Source organism: Dermacentor variabilis, chromosome 1, assembly GCF_050947875.1.
Source record: "Dermacentor variabilis isolate Ectoservices chromosome 1, ASM5094787v1, whole genome shotgun sequence".
In the NCBI taxonomy this organism is placed as follows: Eukaryota; Metazoa; Arthropoda; class Arachnida; order Ixodida; family Ixodidae; genus Dermacentor; species Dermacentor variabilis.
Genome location: NC_134568.1, coordinates 57,120,324 through 57,142,905, shown reverse-complemented (window position 1 = coordinate 57,142,905; position 22,582 = coordinate 57,120,324). Strand labels below are relative to the sequence as shown.

Below are 22,582 nucleotides of genomic sequence, written 5' to 3'. Positions count from 1 at the left end.
ACAGAAAAAGTTTCTTTTTTAGAGAGCCATAAAAACAAATCCAACGGACCAACAGCGCCACCAAGACTAACAGGCAAGTAATAAAAATGAAAGGCTTTTTTCTGGTCACGCTCAGCAAGGACAATTGAAAGCAGAATTCACACGAAAGTTGTGAAAATGCAGCCGAAACTTTAATTCAAAAAATTCCCCGCGCCAATTAATCAGCGTGCATTTTTCCTCTAAGCGAAGGGGCGCTGGAGTCGCCACTGTCACTCAGAATGGTACCATAGAGTCCTCGTGGACAGTCAGCATGCCTGTTCCTGTTCGAAAGGAAGCCATGAGCAAGTTGAGTATTAGCAGCACTAGTAGCGCCGATGAGAGTGACCGAAATGCCCTGGAAATCGCTAACGAGGCCTGCGAAATCCGCGATGTCTGGGAGTACAATCTCGAAGAAGAGTTCTGCACCATCAGGGACCTCGTCCAGAAGTACAACTACATCGCCATGGACACAGAGTTCCCAGGGGTGGTAGCGCAGCCCATAGGGAAATTTCGAAGCATCGCCGACTATCAATACCAGATGCTGCGCTGCAATGTTGACCTGCTCAAGATTATCCAGCTGGGTGTCACTTTTTTCGACGAAAACGGCAACAAGCCCACAAATTTCTCTACCTGGCAATTCAACTTCAAGTTCAGCCTAGCGAAAGACATGTTCGCACAGGATTCCATCGACCTGCTCATCAAATCTGGCATCCAGTTTAGCAGGCACGAGACGGAGGGCATAGACCCGTACGAGTTTGCCCAACTGCTCATGACTTCGGGGGTGGTTCTCTCGGACGACGTCAAGTGGCTCACTTTTCACAGCGGCTACGATTTCGGCTACCTGTTGAATGTGTTGACCGGTGAGAACCTGCCTGCGGACGAGAACGACTTCTTTGAGCTGCTTCAACTATACTTTCCATGCATATACGATGTTAAGTACCTTATGAAGAGCTGCAGAAGCCTGAGAGGAGGCCTGCAGGAGGTGGCTGGGCAGCTCCAGGTAGAAAGAATCGGGCCACAACACCAAGCAGGCAGTGACAGCTTGCTCACTGGTGCGGCCTTTTTCAAGATCCGAAAGGTGTTCTTTCAAGACAAGATGGACGACGAGAAATTCAGCGGGTTCCTGTACGGTCTGGGCGCGTCGTGCAGCACAAAGGATAACCAAATGTTCGAAGTCCATGTAAACCCTAACCATGTGGCTCGGATCCTATCGGGGTCTCCTCCCACCGTCGTCTATACCACACCCATCATCAAGAATTTTTTACCCTGACAACCTTCGGCATCCTGCTACTACTGCGATCGCCTGCTCTTCATGAGCCCAGCCATTCTGTGCAGACTCTGAGTGCTCAATTGGGACTGCTAGTGTGTGCGTGTGTTTAGTTTGCCTCTCGTTGTTTCTCCATCCTGTTATCTCCGTTAGTCTGCACGGTTTGCTTTCTTTCATAGTATCTTTCAACCTCTATCATTACTGTCATGAGAAAATAAATTGCTTGTTTTTGGAATACCAAATGTGCCAGTCGTCGTGCGAATGCCGCAGCTCCCCCCCCCCCCCCATAGAGTTTCCTACTAAGTTTACTAGAGGGAATTCTGGCGCTGCGATCGTTCAACTGCCATGAGAATCAATCTATGAACTTCGATGGGAATTCCGTTTAGTACATGGGTGTGTCTAACCATGGAGAAGGAAAAATACCAGGAGGAAGCATGACGTCACTCAGCTAACTACGGCAGGTCAACCTCCTCTCGTGCCCATGCCATGAGTTTCCTACAATAATTACTAGCGGGAACTCCAGCGCTAGCGTCTATGGGAGCTGCAATCAAGGCGGTTCAGCCAGCACGGGAATTACGGGATTTGCCTAAACTTTGTCCTTCTGGCTTCAAACGACTTTGTACATTTGTCACTTTCAACAAATTACAGTGTATTAAACAATTACATAAACATTATTAAAATAGTCCGATGGCAGGATTCGAACACACGGCCTCTAGCACTGAAGCCCGATACTGAAACCATTACGCCACGGGAGCATGCATCGGCAAGCAGCATAGGACGCCCTTGTGAATTTATCGCGGGCAAGCCAGCATGTTCAGACGCTTGGCGCGCTTCAATATGGCCACCTTGACAGGGTGAGCCGCTGCAATTAGTAGCGATTGTGCGTGTTCGCAGAGTATTCTGCACTTGGAAAAGTACAGATCGCTTTGAAGTTTAGTAAAATGAAGGCAGATAAAGCGTAATAAAGAAAGTCACAAGAACGCCTGACTCCACATGTACGAAGAGTTTTGTCCAATCTTTCCCAAATGATACTTGATAGACAAGTGGGCGCTGTTTTCAAGATCCGTTCTGGGTTTCTTAACCCATTAGGCTTAACAAAAACAGCCGCATTAGCTGTACATGGCCTCCGAGATTATCAGCGCTATGTGCTGACAATCTCTGAACCGAAAGTAATGCTCACTTCTTACGTAGCAAATGACTAAACGGCTTTAGTTTAGTCCCAGGCAGCTTCGACGACAGAGTATTATGGATAACCTTGCGGAGTTTTCGAGATTGCTCCTCGTTTCGAACGCATCGAAGCCTAGCCTTTCTAGAGTTACTGTATATGCTACCAAAGGTACTACCTTTGGTAGCATATACAGTAACTCTAAGCCTTCTGAGATGGCAGCGCCCCGCCGGGAGGTCGGCGCGACGGGATCTGGCCTCTGATTTCAGATCTCGGAGGCTATGGTCGACAGCTTGTACTGATTACACCATGGATCGGCAAATACTGAAAGTACAAATACAACGCGTTCCCTGCTTACATTGCGCTGGCTATCGCACTTTTCTGAAGCACACACAAAGCTTGGTGAATGGATGGAATCACTTAGAGTATGCATGTATGCAAAACTTGAAGCGTAATGGAACAGCGTCCCGTACGGAAACTACGCTATCACGCTATACTTAAACTCGGTTTTTGCAAATTTCATTTGCAAAACGGTAACACTGTGTCCCTTAACCCCGCTATTACGCTAAAGTTAAACTAAAGCTGTCTAATGTGCGTAAGTCGCAAGAGGCGCCGCCAAATAACAGGTCCCCCGTGCGGCCACGACGTAACGGCAGCAGTGATGTTCCCAGGAAGGCGGGTTCATGAAGTTATGATCAGACAGCAAAGAAAGATTTTGAATTAGATCACCTGGATAAAAGAAAAAAAAGACAACCATTGCTATCCGTGAAGATGGAACGGCAGCGAAAGCTGACGACAGTCAAAGATCTCAAACGAAGAGCAAAGCGATTTCGCTGCTATTCCATCTTCATAGGAATGGGTCACTTTTTGCGTTGCGAGTCTGGCGTCGTTGGTCGTTCTGAGGTGCCCGCGCTGAGTATTTCCAATTGCTAGTCGGTGCAGCGGGGCGTGTCACTTGCGGAGACGACGGACGTTTGCGCGCCTGCGCGAGTAAGAGCGGGTGCGAGAGAGGAAATGTGGCTCCTTGAATATACGACTCTGCCTAGGCACTACGGAGGAGTTTCTTAGCGTGTGTTGTATGCGCTTGTCCCTAGGCGTGCCGGCAGAAGTCACGGGGCGGCAGGCGGCTCGACGCAATTATATTTGGTCAATCGTATTTTTTACTTATTAAAACAACGTGTCATTATTTCGCATTATCGGCGGCGCCTCCAGGACACCAAAGCAGGAACGGGGACATCAAAGCTAGAAACAGGATTGGTTTGTGGGTTGGGCGAGGTCTGCGCCTACCAGGGGAGTTCGCGGACAGCCAGTTTTTTATGCGAACACCCCCTGGCACGCTTCGGCCTCTGCGGCCCCAACCCACGGGCCGCCCTGCTTCCAGCTTTGATCCCCCGCTACCGCTTGGGTGCCCCGGAGATACTGCACAGCCTGCTTTATAACCTCAGGTGCTCTCCTGAGGCCTCCGTTTGTTGGTTACATGTGCCCTCATGTAGCAGTGCTTGTAAAAAATGCAATCTATCATCGCGACAAAAAAGCTACCCGCGACTTATACAACACCAGACAGAACCTTGCCCCTTCAGACACAGCGATCATCAAATGAGGCGTCCGTGCCCACTGCCTCACCACGCGGGCAGCCAGCGGCGGAGAGTAAACTGGACCGCACTCCGCAATGCCGGCATGCCTAGGGGACAAACGCATACAACATGCGTTGAGAAACCTCCTCCGTTGTTCCTAGGCAGACTCACATATTCAAGGAGCAAAGGCTCCCAGATTTTTTCTCTCGCACCCGCTTTTACTCGCGCCTGCGCAGAAACGTCGAGCGGCGTGAAAAGCGCCACGCCCCGCTGTACCTACTAGCAATTGTAAAAACGTGCCCGGGCTCGCGATTGTCGTTTTCGTTCAGCATCACGGGAACGTTCGTCGGTGGTCGTTTCGCGCCGGCACCGTTTACATTCTCGTCGCTGTTCCCTCCGGCGCTCCTCGTACGCATGTTGTTCTTCGGGTGTATCAACTAACGTGTCCGCGCCATCGATAAGGCAGCTGTTTTTAGCGCCTATACCTCTCCTGCTTATATACTGCGATAAGATTGATGTCACGCTATTGTTCACAGCGAGCGTTCTAATCTGTTTCGCATTTTAACATCTGCGCCGCCACACTGCACCCGTATGGGTTTGTTAGAAATCGCTAAGACCGTTTCTGTTGCCGGACGCCGAAAAAAACTACGTGTTAGTCATTACAGCTTTCGCTGTAAAAAGACCAGGATGGTGGCGTCTTAGAGAAAGGCGCTGTACTGCGTATGTTACGGAAATATCGCTGAGCTAGTAAATATGACAGATACTGTCCGTTAGTGGCAGAAGGCTATAGTAGGAAAATATTACAAACCTGCAAGAGAAATAAAAGCGAGACAGCGGAAAGCTTACGAAGACCACGCGCGCGTTTGTGTATGTGTGGGTGCGCGCGTGCGTGCGTTCCGCAAATACACCGGCCATTTCTCTCAACGCTGGAGATGGTGGAACGATTCCAGTCGAAGTAGCGCGGTATAAAAGGGAACTACGACATAGCCACCGGTAGAATAAGGGCGTGGTTTTTAGTGGTGAAAGCGGCAGGATGCAATTACACGCCCCCCCCCCCACACCCTCCTCGGCAGTGGCGTAGCCAGACATATTTTTTCTTTGGGGGTGGGGAGTGCGCACACTTGACCGAGGGAGCGGGGTCACGTGGCTGGTGTGCCGGCCCCCGTTTGCTACTCACTTGCCTTTCCTCTCCACTATCTTACAAACGTGTTTCTTAATAGTATTTGGCTAATAAAAAAAAGAACAACCAACGTAATGCCTATCACAAAAGTAATCAATAAGCTTTGATCATATGAGACGACATCATCGTGCTACAGCACCAATCCGTAAGGTCGCTACCGGCATGAGCAAAAAACCACGGCCGCTCGATAAAAAAGCAAGGTGCGGTCAGCTACGTCGCGCCGCGGACAATATGCGGGCGCGCTCGCTCGAGTTTACAGTTGCGACCTCTTTTCTTGGTGAGGGCACCACTGCTCGGGGATACTTTCGCGACTTCGCGCCGGGGCTAAGCTGGCGTTGGTTCTCGCGCGTCAGAACGTGTTTGTCTCGTGCTCTATGCATTCATCTCGTGCTTTTTCGCGTGCGTGTGTGTGAGCAAGTTTGCCTGTGCTTGCTGTGCTTTGTTAAGGCTCTTCGGTGTACGTAAATGTGTGCCGCAGCCAGCCACGTTCATGTGGCGCGATGCCGCGCAACTGCTGTGTGCCACTCTGCGACACAAATGCCAAAAAGGACCCGACTGTGAAATATCACGAGTTACCCTGCGACTTGGAGCGTCGAGAAGCGTGGCTGAAAAATATAGTATAAACCCCATGCAAGCGATCTTGCACGCGACAGCGACAAGCGACGCGATGGAGATGGCTGTCGCGTTCGCTCGTCGCCTACAAGTTGCACCCCATGCGAGCGATGACTTCGAGCGACGTCTCCCCACTGTTGCCGGTATGAGGGCAGCAATATAGGCGCCGAAACTAGCGTGACGCGTGCTTTATTACCTTAAGTTGATGTGTTTTACTGTAAAAAGCAGCATAAAATATTTCTGAAAGTCTTGCAGTAGGTTCTTATCCTTGCACGTATAAAAATTCAATCGTTTGCTCGTTCCCTGCGACAATCGGAAGTACTTGAGTTATGTACATCTAGTTCCGGCTTCGCGCTATTGGCTAGTCGCTCATAGCACTTCCGGGCGACGAGCGACGAATTCTAGATTTGCAGAACCGAGCGATCGCGTGACAAGACTGAGCGATCTGTTCACGTCGCTCGAAGCCGTCGCTCGTCGCTGCCGCGCACAAAATCGCGCTCTTGGGGTTTCGCGATCTCGCCAAGGAGTGTCGGGAAAAGGAAGCAACGGGGAACCGAGCGACAGGTCTCTAGTATGTTCCCTGCACTTTACAGAAAATGATTATAAGAACACGAAGCTTAGGCTCCTGCTTCCGACTGCAGTACCGACCATGTTTTGCAAATACCCACAGTACCTTTCCACAAAAATCCGCAGTACCACATAATTTCTAACGCTATGGTCTGATGCGAAGTAGATCTTGAACTAGCACCAGTAGCTTTTTCTTGCTGGGTACATTGTACGAGCTTGTGAAGCTAAAGTATGAACAGTTTTTTTTTTTTTTTTTTGTAGTGGATACAAGTCTTGTTTTAAGTTTAGCTTAATGTTTGTGACCTTAATGTGAGTGCTTTTGGAAGTTCCGAAGCCTGTGCATAACTTTGCGCTGCATACCTTAATTTATACTCTTACGACTCTTTGAGCAGAACCCTTCCTTACCACAATCAAGTTGTTGCTTTATGAAACATTTGACACTGCTTTTTCAGGTGCCAGGCGAATTTTACAAGACCCTACTGGAAGCACCAGAACCAACCAGGCCACTCTACGGGCTGATAGCAAATATGAACATTGGAGGCTTGGCATACCCTAAAATGGAAATTGTTAAGCTTTGCCAGCTGACTTGCACCTTTGTTCAACGGGTCATGAAGACAGATTATATTCGAAAAAGCAGCAATATGTGCCACCTCTTGATGTCAGCATTACTTTCACATTTCACACGGTGTCGGCAGTTAATGTGTGTGACAAATCGCCATGCTCACACTGAGGAGCTTTGCAAAATATTCTTGAGGAAGTTGCTGCGGCCCCTCTAAGCTAACTGGGCTGGGAATGTTAATGCAACAGTGGATCAACTTTAGAGATTGTCGCATAAACTTCTCTCAAGGAAGGTTCTCCGTGTGTGAATACCAGTGAATAATTCTTCCTTGCTTATGACAATGCAATAAAAGTATCAAGCTGCTGGCTGAAGCATTTTTTGCACTTTTCTTGGCTGCAGCTGCCCTTGTAAACTTCCGACTTCGCCTGCATTGAATTGTTTGTTTCAATTAATGACTTAAACGTGGTAATCTAGGCATGTAGCCAGATTTTACTCTTTGTTTAAAGGGCCTGAGGTGATTTTGATGCCAAGCAGGATGGGGAGGGGGAGGTGCTGTTGGGCGAGTCATACTTGTCACGAACATTGGCAAGAGAGGAAAAGTTAAACTTCGTTAAAATGGGCGCACTGCTCAGATAAGCTCCAGCATCACTCAATATGCTTCGTCTTGATGAGAAACAATCTACTGATTATTTGCAATCATAAGCGTTTCTATTTCATTAAGTTAGTTTGCATTACTTGGGAAACTCGGTACAAGTTCTCCCTATGTAAAGTTTTTACTTTGCGTACGTGTTCACGAGAAGTGAATAAAAGTATTGATAGATTGCTTCAAGCAGAACCTCTCGATGGAAGTGCGTTTTACCCGGTCGTGCATCGTACGGGCAACCGTCACGGATAGCGTTCAGGCGTATTCTAGAACAGATTTCCACCCCTGTGACAATCTGCTGGCGTTTGCGGCGTAATCAGCCCTTCTAATGACGACTTTACCTGCGATTTCCAAATAAAGAACGCACTATTTACGCCTTGACTGGAATGAAGATCGCGCGTGCCGACGCAGCTGTTAAGGCGCTCACTATCGGCAGCCGTCCCCGAGCAGGGCTGCCGCAGCGGGCGCACGGAGAACTAGGCCCGACACGCCGGCGCGACGCAGCGGGCCGCACCCTGTGCTTTTGCATCGAGCGGCCGTGAAAAAACATATCGGCGCGCGCAGCTAGGTTTGCTGGAAGGTATAGCGCCACGCCAAACTTCTTTAGAGCCACACGCAGTCAAATGTCAGGAAGCCAGGTTTTTCTGTAACGTACGCAACTTAATCTCGCAATAATTTTGTCAGCTATGGCTTGTCATGGGAGAAGGAGAGGACATGTAACGTGGGAAAGAGCTTCGCTGTACAAGGGGCGCAAGCGTGCGCGTCGTCCCTCTAGCCCAGCTGTACACCCACTTTCACAAGAGTGTGATGGAGGCGGCTTTTATTTATTTATTTTTGCGTGAAGTGCGCTAAGACTCGAATCACAACTCACCTACTGCTCGCGGAGTGATGAGGACGCGAATAGGAAAGCACGTCGCGAAATTAACCACTGACAAACACGAAGGATTGCAAACACTGGCCGGAACGCGAAACCACAAATGAGGGAGACCCGCCGCGGAAGCCCAGTGGCTACGGCGTTGCGCTCCTGAGCTCGATGGGGTGGCCGAGATCGTCCCGCGGCCGCATTCCGACAAGGGCGGAATGGCAATGCAGAACCGCTCATGTACTGGGTGCACACTGAAGAATCCCAGGTGGTCGAAACTGATCTGGAGACCCCCCCTACGGCATGCCTCGTAATCAAATCGCCGGTTCTGACACGTAAAGACTAAAATTTAATTGAACTGTAACAATTTAAAGATACTTTCTCAGTACGTGACGATGGAAGCGCAGCCTTGGGCGCACGCGCGTACCAGCAGCGCTGCGCCATAAAGCGCTACAGTCAACTAAAACGTTAGCATGCCATACTGTAGCCGCCGCTGGAAACTGAGCCCGTAATGAACTGCCATGCACATAAATACAAACCCCGCATTCGGCGCAAAAAAATGCGTAAGAATCGTAGCCAGCCCAGACTCAACCAATTCGTCCCGCGCCCCGCTCCGTACGTGCACTGTCAAGCACGGTGGCGCCCAACGACGAAACAAGGCGCGCCACCGTCGCATCCGCCAACTGACGACATTGAAAATGCGTTGCGTACAGATCGTAGGGGGGGAAACGCGTGCTAGCAATGCTAGCTCCAACAAGGCCCACGGAGGTCACTGTTACCAGAGGACACTTACGGCTACGGAAAGACAGCCCCCTTCGAGTGTCCGTGCGTCCGGAACGTTCGTCCGCGCGTACCGGCGAGACGCTCAGTCTGTGCGTCACGTTATCAAACCTAACCCCGCTTCAGTGGTGGCGCCCTCGGAAATAGAAACGCCGATCTTAGAGGCTATGCTTTTGATACTTGTATGCGGCGGAAGCGATTGAGGGAGGCGTAAACGCGTCACGGACGTTTGGTTTTGAACACCGGGTATTAGAGCAAAATTTTAATCACGCAAGTTGCAACGCCATCTTTTGTAAAATCAAACAAACTAATAAGACGTTAAAAGTTGCAGGAAATTGTAAATTGCTCTGTAGTTCTTTATTATAGCAAGCGCTAAAACAAGCAATCAAACTAGGTATTAAATAAAGGTGTTTATTTTTCATCCATGCTCTTCTCTGATAGCCGATCTGATGCGAACCGCACCGCGCCTGCGAAAAGGCACCCACGTGACCTGCTTCTCGGCGCTTGGAACGAACTGGTCCGTGCAGCCGTATGTGTGATCAAAGTTACGTTATATACGAGAATCGGACCCCTAGACTACACACTACACGGCAGGTTCTCGACAGAACGCTCTGCAAAACAACCATTTGAGTTGTTCCGTTTGACACAAGTGGCACATACATACCTTTGACGTAGGCGTAATCGGCCAAGGGAAAATTCAAACCCGAGGAAACGAAATTGGCTAATAAAAAGGCGAGGAAGCGCCAGGGTTTCGCTGGGAGTTGAACTGGTTGCTGGCGCCATATTTTGTCATGATTCACTTCATTTTACGTCAGTTTCTTACCACCCGTCGCGTCGAGTGGCCCATATCCCTGCGATAGAGGCACGACGTGACGTCCAAGTGAATGGCGATTGAACAGCAATGAACAGAATATGAATAAGGAAATGAAATGTTAAAACGGTTAAGTACCCTGCATGATGCATGCTGATCCCGATCGATGCCGCACATACCTAAGCAATTTTGAAAATGCCTTGCATATAAGGCTATACAATTCGTTTCTCACTGCTATATAAGGACGAGGTATATCTTAATCGGTAACATCAAAGTTCTAAAAATTAAATTCTAGGGTTTTACGGGCGAGGACCACGATTTGATTATGAGGCCCGCCGTAGTGGGGGACTGCGGATTAATTGTCACCACCTAGGGTTCTTTAACGCGTGCACCCGATGCACTGTACACGGGCGTTCTTGAATTTCACACCCGTCGAGATATGCGACCGCCGCGGCCGGGATTCGAACCCGCGCCCCTTCGGGCTTAGTATAGCGCAACGTCATAGCCACTACACGGCTATCAAAGTTCTAAAAAATTACGGGGTTTTACGTGCCAAAACCACTTTCTGATTATGAGGCACGCCGTAGTGGAGGGGAAATTTCGACCACCTGGGGTTCTTTAACGTGCACCTAAATCTAAGTACACGGGTGTTTTCGCATTTCGCCCCCATCGAAATGCGGCCGCCATGGCCGGAATTCGATCCCGCGACCTCGTGCTCAGCAGCCCAACACCATAGCCACTGAGCAACCGCGGCGCGTTATCAAAGTTCTAATAAAGCACATTAATATGCCTTCGATCTGCCTCCAGCGCGAACTTACAGATTCACTGCTCCGGTTCGAATTTCACCCAGCGCAGTGACTCATGCATGCAGAGCATTGCGCTTCAGCTGGGCACGATAGAAGACACGGTATAGCGGGTTCGACTCCTAGCTGCCATAGACTGCATACATGTATGGGGGCGGAATGAAGTACGTGACATTTGTGTACCGCGCTTTGGATAAATGCGTACAAATTTCGATGTAACTCAATGCAGCAATTACGCAAGTAATGAATTATTAAACTGCAACTTTTTAACCGAAAGAGAGCAGATCGACCATCAATCCCAACATAAGAATTGTACGTCATATCCAAATTCATAAATATACTTGCAGACATGCATAAAAGCTAGCTCATGCTCCTACTTTCTGTAGTGTAATGAATGCCAGTCAATTTCACCCAGAAAACCGACAATAAAAGACTGAGAAAAGCGCAACTTTCACGCACTTAGCAGACGCCGATGTGTGATAGGCGACTTATTTTTTACACCTCACCGCCCGGCGAGCATGAAGCGTGCATCGTTATCAAGAGGGGATCTCGATCGCTTTTCATGTTCGCGCGACGCTGAGGTGGGCGTCTGCTAACTACGCTCTTCAGCATTTCAGTTTCGGTTTTCGGGATCAAATTCAGCGGAATTCATTACGCTGCAGAAATTAGAAGCGTCAGGTTTTGGCCATGTCTGGAATCGCTTACGAACTCTTGGGATGACTGGAACTTTTCGGTTTCATTATTTCTTCTACATCGAGTCATTATGACGTCTATGTGGCAAAGTAAATCCCGAGTAAAACCCCTAATTATCGCATCTTTCCAGGTCTTTAAGGGGCTTCGAACCTATTTTCTGAAACACCCCGTGTAACAATAAGAGAAATCACGTTTGCTACTCTACATTGCGGGTGGATATAGGGTAGAAAGATAAGAAGGAACTGGAGAGAGAAAAACAGCCCATGCACAAATCACAGGACAGAATCGGTATAATTACTTCCACATGCATATTTGCTACAAATGCACATAGGCAGTCAGTTGATGCCAGACAGTCCGCGCCGACTGAACCCCTGATGTTGCTTTTAAAATTCAATTTATTTAAATGTAAACATTTGTTTCATGCGCAATCAATTTTCTCCGCTTCTTTGCTATCAGACTGCAGCACCAACTCAAGGACTAATCGTTTCCCTAAAGCTACATGCGCACGTCACGCAACAGTGCATGCAAAACAAATGAATTTTGATGACTGCCGCTGCGCGTCAAAAAAAGAAATATCTCAATACGGCATTTACAACTTATGCAGAGATATAACTCTGGCCTCGTCCCCAATCCTCCGAGCTTCTATAGCATCGTAAAACCGTTACGTGCTTTTTTTTTTTTTTTTTTTGCAGCACGGTACGCTCAATCTCTCAAAACCCAACTCAGTCCTTGTGCGATGCCTACCGGCCGGTCATATATATGCGTGGTTTAAGCGGATTTGCGCAAATGCCGCCTGATGTACATACATCATACATCAGGCGCAAGCGCTTGCTCCTGTCCCGCTGTCACGCTTTTGATGACCTAATATCGCGCATTACAGCGTACTGCAGTGCCCTGCAGAGCAGCAAAGATCGGTTTCGCAGAGCGAAAAGCGAAAGTGAAGACAAGGAATACATAGCAAGAACGATTTACTGTAGGAACTGTATATTCTAAGGAGTAGATAATTTAATACATTTTTTTTACTTACACGCACTTCTATTTCATATACAGTCTAATATACGCAAAAGAATAATAAAATTTAAGAACGTACTATTACATAAAAACCGAGCAACACTGTACAGTAAATATCTACAAATGTTAGGCAACACTGTAATACTAAAATTTATAAACGCACAATTTATACAAATTGCAAAAGAAAAAATTACAAAATACAAAAATGCATAAATGTGTATTAATTACTATTACAAACACGCCTACATAATTAAAATTTATATCAAAAGTCTGGCAACGCTTAATATTTTGTGAAAGTCTGACCACCAAACATGCCACTCTAGTCTGTGACGTCAGTCATCGGAAAAAACATTCCGAACCATTTAACCAAGACAAAATGCAATGCAATTATTAGCACATAATAAAACAGGATGTTATAAATACAGCTACTTACCCAAATATTAAAAATTTAGTGTGACATTAAAATTTGGCAACAATACTATTCAGTGAAAGTCTGGCTACAGCTCAACATGACATATTTTCGCGTGAGTGTATAATATTGCTTACAAATGCTGCAAATTAAATAATATTTTTTATTGTCGCATGCTGCATTTAGTTTATATAATCTCAAATAAAATCTTTCGTGCACGTGTAACAAATAATGTTCTTCAAAAAAATCTGGCCACACTGTTTTAACACAAAAACCTGGCAACTGTTTCTCAACGTTGCTAGACGCACAACAAAAGAGCGAAAATTCTGTAATTCTTACAAGGTTACACATGCAGTCTCAGAATGTCACTAGTACAAGTAAATCCTCAATAATAATCTCTCTGAGATCTTCATTTTATGCACAAATCTTATTGTTTTGCTGCTGCGTTCATGCTTGCTTTTTTGTAAAATACGCAGGTGCGCTCAGGTGAAAACACCGCGCATATAGTAAGAAAAAGGAAGTCAGAAAATGAATGAACGTTTAGTAGCGCAGCGCGTTTTAATTATTTCACATCAATTGTTACGTTGGCTTCACAGTTTGACTGCTTGGTCATAGAGAATGGCTTGGTCGGCTAGGTTATGACCACATGGCTTTGGATGCCGACCAGCTGTGGACCATCAACGACTCGAGTCCACCTAAATTTACCACTTTCCTCCACCGGTGGTTAGAATCGTGCCGATGTGTGAGACGTGCCCGGAACATCCAAAGAAACCTCTGTAGCTTGCGGGAAGATATGAGGAGTACTTTCACGGAGGTCCCACAATGCCCCTAATCAGTCGCTGCAATCTTCACTCCTACCCGCTGGCCTGATAGTTTGGATCACGACCTTTGGATCATGGTTTGGATCAACAGGTGATTATATGTGGATCGAGGCCCCTCAATGAGTGCGAGCGCCTCCTTATAGAAACTGTTTTTGACTTCCGCCGACGAACGTGCCAATCGTGTCATTGGCCTACTACTACATCAGGTCGCCACCGATCGGGTATCGCCGAAGTGGGTAGCACTTAAGTGGAGTGTGCGTGAAAGTATGCTTGAACTGGTGAAGGCCGTAAAAGATGTCATCAACGCGCGGAAACGCTGTAGGAAACTAGAACCCCGTCTCCATATGCAACTGAAACAGCAAACTTGGCGCCAAAACTTTCGTTTCCGTGCCAAGCAGTGCCCTAGCTGAGTATGGTCGCCAAGGAAAGAGAAGAGCGCGCACAGCTGGGTTGCGCGTTCCCGCTGGGCGATAGGAGCAGAGGGAAAACGCAGCTGGCGGCATTCCTGACTTTTTTTCTTTCTTTTAAAAAAAAATTTTATCCCTTCACACAGGGGAAATTGAAACATCGGAGGGCGGCGATGAAAGTGCAAGTGCTCGGATTTGGGTACGAAGTGTGTAGGCGATGACGCTGGCCGAGTGATCAGAGCCAGCTGATCATCGCGGAGCGACAGCGAAGGAGCGAACGCTGCATGACGGATCAAAGGTGAGGTTATAGTGAACCGTTCAGGCGGGGCAAAAATCGCACAGCTCGGCAGATGTACGCTCGGACCGCCCCTGCAGGGACGGCTTAACCGCTTTGGATTTTATTCCTTGAGGTGGATTACTCAGAGGCGTACATTACATGCACGAGAAATCAAAATGCATAATTCAGTCATTAACAAACTTAACCAACAAACGTTGTGAATTCATTACGGCACATGTTGCCATTTACGAATTGCAACCGGTGAGCTCGCAAGGCATATCCACTTGGAACGAATTTTCAGGATGATGCCACTTTCGAGATATTCATTCCCAAAGTATGGGACGAAATACACGGGCGTTTCCAGCTATAAACGGCATGTTTAGAACAACAGTGCATTTTTACTGCAGGTTTGATGGTGCATATCTCGAAACATTTGCCATCCGGAGAATTCGTTCCTTGCAGACTCATGAGCTGCAATCCTTAAATTTCAATAACTGCCGCAAAGTTATTAGTTAAGAACCACGGAGCAAGAAACGTGTTAAGAACTTAGTGATCGTTTTTGATTAATCAATGATGCGTTTAGATTTCTCGTGCAACTAATGTCCGCCGCTTCCGAGTAGTCTCCAAGCTCAGGACTACAATTACGCAATTTGGCACACAATTTCGTAAAATTCTGTACATCGTCAGAGACTCGTTCACTTAATTCTACGGTGTCCCCGCCTGCGCATCCTTCTCGGCGTTGCACGCACCCACACGCGAAAGCTCTCTGGGTGTCGGCGAGGGAGTGAAGTAACCGCACTGGTCAGGAGGTCAGGGAAATTTGTTGGCCTCTCTGGCCCCTCTAGGGAAATCCCGCATCTATTCGCTTTTTATACGAGCCCTTGCGCTGTGCGCCGTCTTTCTCGTCCCCGCAACCGGCGATTTTGGCTGTTCGTGCACGTAGTGCGTGACCGCGCAGCGCGATTTGCCGAACAACCGGAGCTCCTCCTCTTCGGAATGAAGGGCAGGGACGGCAGGTGCATCACGCTATTTTGTGAAAAGCCTGCCTGGCATTCGTGAGTTGTGCGAATCTCAGATGGCAGAAACTTCCGAAAATTACGTTTCTATCAGCACAGTTCCGCTGTCAGCATTCCTAGAGTGCTGTATGCACACTTTCCCACGCTCCATCCATTGATACGCCCTCATGCTTGTGCCAGAACCACTCCCCTTTGTTCTTGTTTGTGGTTTTGCTCTGGCCATGCTCAGTGTTAAAGGTACCCGCTTTACTTGCACACAAACACTACAGCTAACAGGGCATTCAAAGCAGAACATGCTGGGGGAAAAAAAGCAGCCTATTGAGTGAAACTTGCTCAACGGTCTGTTCAAAAGCACAATTAACAGCTTCCTTAGAGTTGTGCATAATGCCAAAGATAACTGCTGCAATAATGATGAGGCTCAAATATGAATGCCAGTGCTTTATGGATATATGTATGCGTCCAACCCGCCGTGGTTGCTCAGTGGCTATGGTGTTGGGCTGCTGAGCACGAGGTCGCGGGATCGAATCCCGGCCACGGCGGCCGCATTTCGATGGGGTCGAAATGCGAAAACACCCGTGTGCTTTGATTAAGGTGCACGCTAAGGAACCCCAGGTGGTCAAAATTTCCGGAGTCCTCCACTACGGCGTGCCTCATAATCAGAAAGTGGTTTTGGCACATAAAACCCAATAATTTTTTTTTTTTAAATATCAGTGGCACTTCATTAATCCTAATATGCGCAACTGAGCTGACTGGAGTGTAGCATCACGTCTGGTTCTTTATGATAAATGCTATGTGACACTAGAAAGGACTACCATTCAGTGAACTGCAAAATGATGCAACATTCCTTGCAGAAATATTTGTTTAAAAAAATGTGTTGCAGAAACAGGAATCATTTTAGTGTTGGTTGTGCTGTTTTGTAATGTTACTTATGTGCTCTGCCATGTATATATTGAAATGATTTGGGCTGGGTGCTGATCTTCATGAAAACATTTGTCTTACCAGCAGTTAACACTTCTGTTGCAATGCAAGTCTGGTCCCTTGAATTTGCAAAACTTGGTGCCTGTTTATTGCTCCTAAACTTGGGATTTGCCAGAAAGCTCTAGATAGTGACATTGTAAATAAATAAAAATAATATAGAACATTGTTACCCAGTCGGAAAAAACAATCGTCATGCAGATAGCAAAAGACAAGAGGGGGGGGAGGGGGGGCCTAAGGGTGCTGTAGGCTTATCAGGCCTCAATTTTGGCATTCTAAGATAGAGGCCCCTATTTACCAGGGTGCAGGAGAGTGGCAGCCCCTTAAAGAGCCACTGGGCAATGGCCCCCCATCCCCTTTGATTTTGTAATCCAACCCTGCTAATAAAGGCTTCATGGTACTTGAGAAGATAATTAAAAACGAAAGAACCTAAACAGGCCCTGAAATCTTTAGGGACATGAGCAGAGTGCCCTTTATGGAGTATGTTCTAAATTAATTAGCAAAAGATCTAGTATGAACAGATATATCGGGAGTGAAACATTTGCTTTTCCCATTCACCCCAACTCATCGGTTCACATCAGCGTATGCGATACCGATAGCTTATTGTTTATGCTTAAGTCACTTTTGTTTATTTTTTTCCCTTTGTTCTCTTTCCTAATGTGTCATGCTTATGGTAACCTCTATTCAGGTCATCACAGCACCAGCTGTTTGGAGAGGGTACGCAATGCTAAGGTGTTCAACCTACTTACAACGAGTATCACTGGCCTCGGACAAAAGCTGCTGCCCCAAGGCTGCAAAGGAGTGGCAATGGGATATGGGCAAGATACATTAACAGGTGCCACCTTCTTGGTTCTTTAGTAATCCTTGGCAGATCGGGAAAGTGTGTGCATGCCTGAACTGCATGTGCTTGTGCATTCTAGTAATTCCTGGATGCAAACAATTACCCGAAAGCTTGCCTGATGCCAGCTAGCATTTGACAGGAAGTTGCAAAAATGTCAAGTAGTTCTGTCTTTGAAAAGGAACCGAAAGGAGCTATGTTCTGCTTGTTAGCTCCACATGCTACATAAGACTACAAAATTGACAAACATTCACAACCTTTGTGCTCGATCCACAGAATGTTTAGTCAGCTAGCTCAGGGGGTGATTCAGGGATCTGTAACCTTGTTATACACATTGTCCTGTCAACACCTTATTAGGAACCTCATGCTAGTAAGTGCACTGTGAAAATGCAACCTTCATAACTCTACCACTAGCTCTTTGACAGAGAGGCATGCTGTGAAAAACTAATGTTGAAATATTACTTACACCAGTCCTTTTAATGCATAAAATCCACAGGACAGAGGCATCCACTGCTTTGTCATGATCCTCCTAAATTGATGATGCTAGATGGCACGTACTAGATGCTAATGCCACCAAGGCAATCGATCAGAACTATGTGGCAGCTAGATAAGCCACCATCTATAGTGCCCTATCTTTTCTTTTCTGTTACAAGCTCTGCCATGCTTGTGCCACATTCAAGTAAAAATTTCATATATAATTTCTAGTGAATAATGCCTATTTCCATCTGTATGTAGTATAATGTTATGAAGAAGGAACATCAAAAAGAAACATCGAACAGATGAAGGGCAATGTACACAATTCAGTTTTCACAATGAAAAGTGACAGCAGCAAGGCTTGTTTTCATTTGGCTTATGTGTTAGTAATGTTACAAAGTCTCAAAATAAGTATGCTCATAATAAATCTGGTGGAAAGCAATGAACTACGTTTTCATATACAATGTAGTTCATATATTGTTTATATTATGCAGTTTATTTCTACATCTTGTGCTTGTGCCTAATTGTATTTCACAAGGATGTCTGTAAACTGCACAACCACAAAAATTTCTCTTTAAAAGAGGAATTCAGTCAACACTCAGAGGCGCCCTGCAACACTTTTTGAACATGTTCAATAACGCTATGCACTTTGTGAATAGACAATGCCATCATGAAAAATCTAGACTGCATATTATTATTGTTCTCGCAGCACTGTGCCACTTCTTGTGGGTACACACCGTGTACAGCACTGGTCGCTCCACCCGTACGGGCCCCTTCAGAGTACTTGCACTCTTGGGAAAGTGCAGCATGCTTCCCATGGTAGCTCTGATGAGCAAAGTGACAGCGGCTCAACATATTCGCATTTTTATTGTTGCATTCTGAAATTACAGTTATCCACTAAATATGGTGAAAACTGAACTAACATGCTTGCTTGTTAGTTTGTCACATGAAAAAATAAAAAATAAACAAACATCACCTAGCTGTGTGTGTGGAAGAATAAAGTGGCTTATCATGTGGTCCACCAGACAGTCTCTCAAGCTCCTGAACTACATTTGCGTGCCATGATACTTCCCCAGGTAAAGCCTTGCATAAATTGTACTGGTGATGTCGTTCATAGGAGGCTTTCCCTCTTATCTTTCCACACAAGATATATGTTTAAATTTTGCCGGTGAACCCAGACTATAATTTTTTTCGAAATGACCTTGTATTCTTGTTTTCCTACACCTAAGTCAAAGATAGTATTCTATGTCAAGCCTTATGGCATTGCTGCATGGCACTTTTTTCTACTAGAAAAACGCCACCATGTAAGCATTTAACTACCATTTGATGCAATTAAAAGAGGTACAATCACATGAAATGAGCTTCATGTATAGAAAAGAGACAAGCATTATCAAGGGTCTCTAATTTAAAAATTTAAGCAAATGTTTTTCTTCTAGTCCAAGCTTTCACGAGAGCTGGATATCCCTTTGTCATTGCACGAATGTGTTTGCCTGTAGGTACGCTTGCCCATGGCTACGGTTGCTTGGGCAAGTTTATGCACGCAACAAACTGTCCCAAGTGCTGAGCTCATGCCCCGACAGCAGACTCTTAGTAACTGCTGTGGCTGTGCCCTGGTACTCAGGTTATTATAGGCACAAGATTCTCATGGATGCCAAACTCGGCTGTAAAGTTCACGGAGAGCACCCATTGGATAAGAGACAACAAATGCACAAACTCATGGTTGCAGTAACTGCATCACAGAAGGCATGCGTTTATTTGAGGACCTTGTTTTGTTCATTTTTTACTACATATCATCATCATCATCAGCCTAGTTACGCCCACTGCAGGGCAAAGGCCTCTCCCATACTTCTCCAACTACCCCGGTCATGTACTAATTGTGGCCATGTTGTCCCTGCAAACGTCTTAATGTCATCCGCCCACCTAACTTTCTGCCGCCCCCTGCTACGCTTCCCTTCCCTTGGAATCCAGTCCGTAACCCTTAGTGACCATCGGTTATCTTCCCTCCTCATTACATGTCCAGCATATGCCCATTTCTTTTTCTTGATTTCAACTAAGATGTCATTTACCCGCGTTTGTTGCCTCACCCAATCTGCTCTTTTCTTATCCCTTAACGTAACCCTTTTCGTAAGCCTCCAGGTTTCTGCCCCATATGCGAGTACTGGTAACACACAGCTGTTATACACTTTCCTTTTGAGGGATAGTGGCAACCTGCTGTTCATGATTTGAGAATGCCTGCCAAACGCACCCCAGCCCATTCTTATTCTTCTGGTTATTTCAGTCTCATGATCTGGATCCGTGGTCACTACCTGCCCTAAGTAGATGTATTCCCTTACCACTTCAAGTGCCTCGCTACCTATCGTAAACTGCTGTTCTCTTCCGAGACTGGTAAACATTACTTTAGTTTTCTGCAGATTAATTTTCAGACCCACCCTTCTGCTTTGCCTCTCCAGGTCAGTGAGCATGCATTGCAATTGGTCTCCGGAGTTACTAAGCAAGGCAGTATCATCAGCGAATCGCAAGTTGCTAAGGTATTCTCCATCAACTTTTATCCCCAATTCTTCCCACTCCAGGTCTCTGAATACCTCCTGTAAACATGCTGTGAATAGCATTGGAGAGATCGTATCTCCCTGTCTGATGCCTTTCTTTATTGGGATTTTGTTGCTTTCTTTGTGGAGGACTACGGTGGCTGTGGAGCCGCTATAGATATCTTCCAGTATTTTTACATATGGCTCATCTACACCCTGATTCCGTAATGCCTCCATGACTGCTGAGGTTTCGACTGAACCAAACGCTTTCTCGTAATCAATGAAAGCTATATATAAGGGTTGGTTATATTCTGTACATTTCTCTATCACTTGACTGATAGGGTGAATATGGTCTATTGTTGAGTAGCCTTTACGGAATCCTGCCTGGTCCTTTGGTTGACAGAAGTCTAAGGTGTTCCTGATTCTATTTGTGATTACCTTAGTAAATACTTCGTAGGCAACGGACAGTAAGCTGATCGGTCTTTAATTTTTCAAGTCTTTGGCGTCCCCTTTCTTATGGATTAGGATTATGTTAGCGTTCTTCCAAGATTCCGGTACGCTCGAGGTCATGAGGCATTGCGTATACAGGGTGGCCAGTTTCTCTAGAACAATCTGCCCACCATCCTTCAACAAATCTGCTGTTACCTGATCCTCCCCAGCTGCCTTCCCCCTTTGCATAGCTCCTAAGGCTTTCTTTACTTCTTCTGGCGTTACCTGTGGGATTTCGAATTCCTCTAGGCTATTCTCTCTTCCACTATCGTCGTGGGTGCCACTGGTACTGTATAAATCTCTATAGAACTCCTCAGCCACTTGAACTATCTCATCCATATTAGTAACGATATTGCCGGCTTTGTCTCTTAACGCACACATCTGATTCTTGCCTATTCCTACATATGCTACATATGCCTTAGGGCAAATCCCCAAAATAAAATAAAGTGACGTAACTGCTGCTACTCTTAAAGCTGGTAAAATAAAACAGACTTCTGGCGAGATTAAGTCATAATTATTTCTTTCAACACTGACATGTGAGGAAACAAAGGGTAAATGTACTAATCATACTGTGACACTTACTTGATGCTTTTACCATGCCATGCCCCCCAGTTTCCTTTCTTACTTCTTCATTCAATGTTTTGATTCAGCTCGGGAAATATATATGCTTACAGCATCATAGTATTTTTATGTCACCAGTGCTGTAGCTCCCTAAAATGATGGATGTGTCATGAGATGTGTGCAATGCAGGTAGCACATTCTGAAAGGGTCACATGCAATGACTGCTGGTGGATGCAGAAACTTTTACCAAATCTGACAAGGCAAAGGGCCCAAAATCATCACACAGTGATCTATCATTTAAAAGGGACACAGGTGGCAGAACAAGATGACAAACTGCAGCACTGTCATCACTTTTGACGTATTATTAACAGAGTCCTTTAACACTCTGATCTTAATATTAAGTGAAGTGGCAACAGAGAAAATCAAACCTTAACCATTTCCATGCTGAATTGTTCAGAAAACCAACAAAATTTGCCAAATTATTTTATAACTAATAATTTGTGAACAGCGTTCATTATTACAATATCAGTGATACATTTTTTTTATCTTATTTTGTCTGTTACTGTCAATTTATTCATATTTTAGGGTACAGAAAAATCTAAATGCTTGATGTTTCTTTGTAACAGAAGTTGATGCTTTTTCGTAGTCCTCAATGCGACACATCATTCCTTGCACTGCAGGGAAGAGAAATTACAGAGGTGGAGGCAGCAAAACATTATCGTGGATCAGCATCCACCGAGAGAGGCTGCCAGAGGCTCAAACTCTTTCTCGCAATCATCAGTGCCAAGTTGAAGCTCCAAACATGGATCACTGGTGCTTTGCAGGTCCACCTATTTGCTTGAGGTGGAAAAAAATGTCCAAGAACACCACATTTCCAGCGTTGAATAGGGCAGCTGTCATCGCCGCAGCCTCTTAAGTCTGCAGAGTCATTTTCAAAATCCAGGGAAGCCAGACTTCCACTGTGTTTCCACCAAACCCCACCCACAAAAAAATGAAGTCAAACAGCTCATCTGTGACACTCCGCAGACACAAGGAAATCCCTCGACACAAGTGAAGCTCATCATTGGCATAGAATGGACAAAATGCCTGGATGAGTGAGACTTGTGCATGGCATGGAAAGGGTTGACACGATAAACCGAACCCTTTCACTGCCACTCCTGAGATAGCTCGGGCACCCACTCTCACACATCCCCTGCCACTCCCCGTTAATATGCTCGTTCTGTTTTTGGTGCACTCCATGCATCT

General features: G+C 46.1%; 1 long non-coding RNA gene and 1 pseudogene across 3 annotated transcripts in view; both read left to right on the top strand.

The window, feature by feature from the left end:
• Positions 1-233: 233 nt before the first annotated feature.
• LOC142578038 (CCR4-NOT transcription complex subunit 7 pseudogene) lies at positions 234-1,520 on the top strand (annotated as a pseudogene).
• Positions 1,521-13,530: 12,010 nt separating this feature from the next.
• Positions 13,531-22,582, top strand: part of LOC142578022 (uncharacterized) — a 28,680-nt gene continuing 19,628 nt past the window's right edge. Inside the window, exons 1-3 of one of the 3 annotated variants that reach the window (XR_012827142.1) lie at positions 13,531-13,866; positions 14,329-14,480; positions 17,139-17,285. This is a non-coding gene — a long non-coding RNA (uncharacterized LOC142578022). The remainder of the gene's footprint in view (positions 13,867-14,328; positions 14,481-17,138; positions 17,286-22,582) is intronic. The other 2 variants (XR_012827138.1, XR_012827134.1) reach the window with 2 other exon arrangements.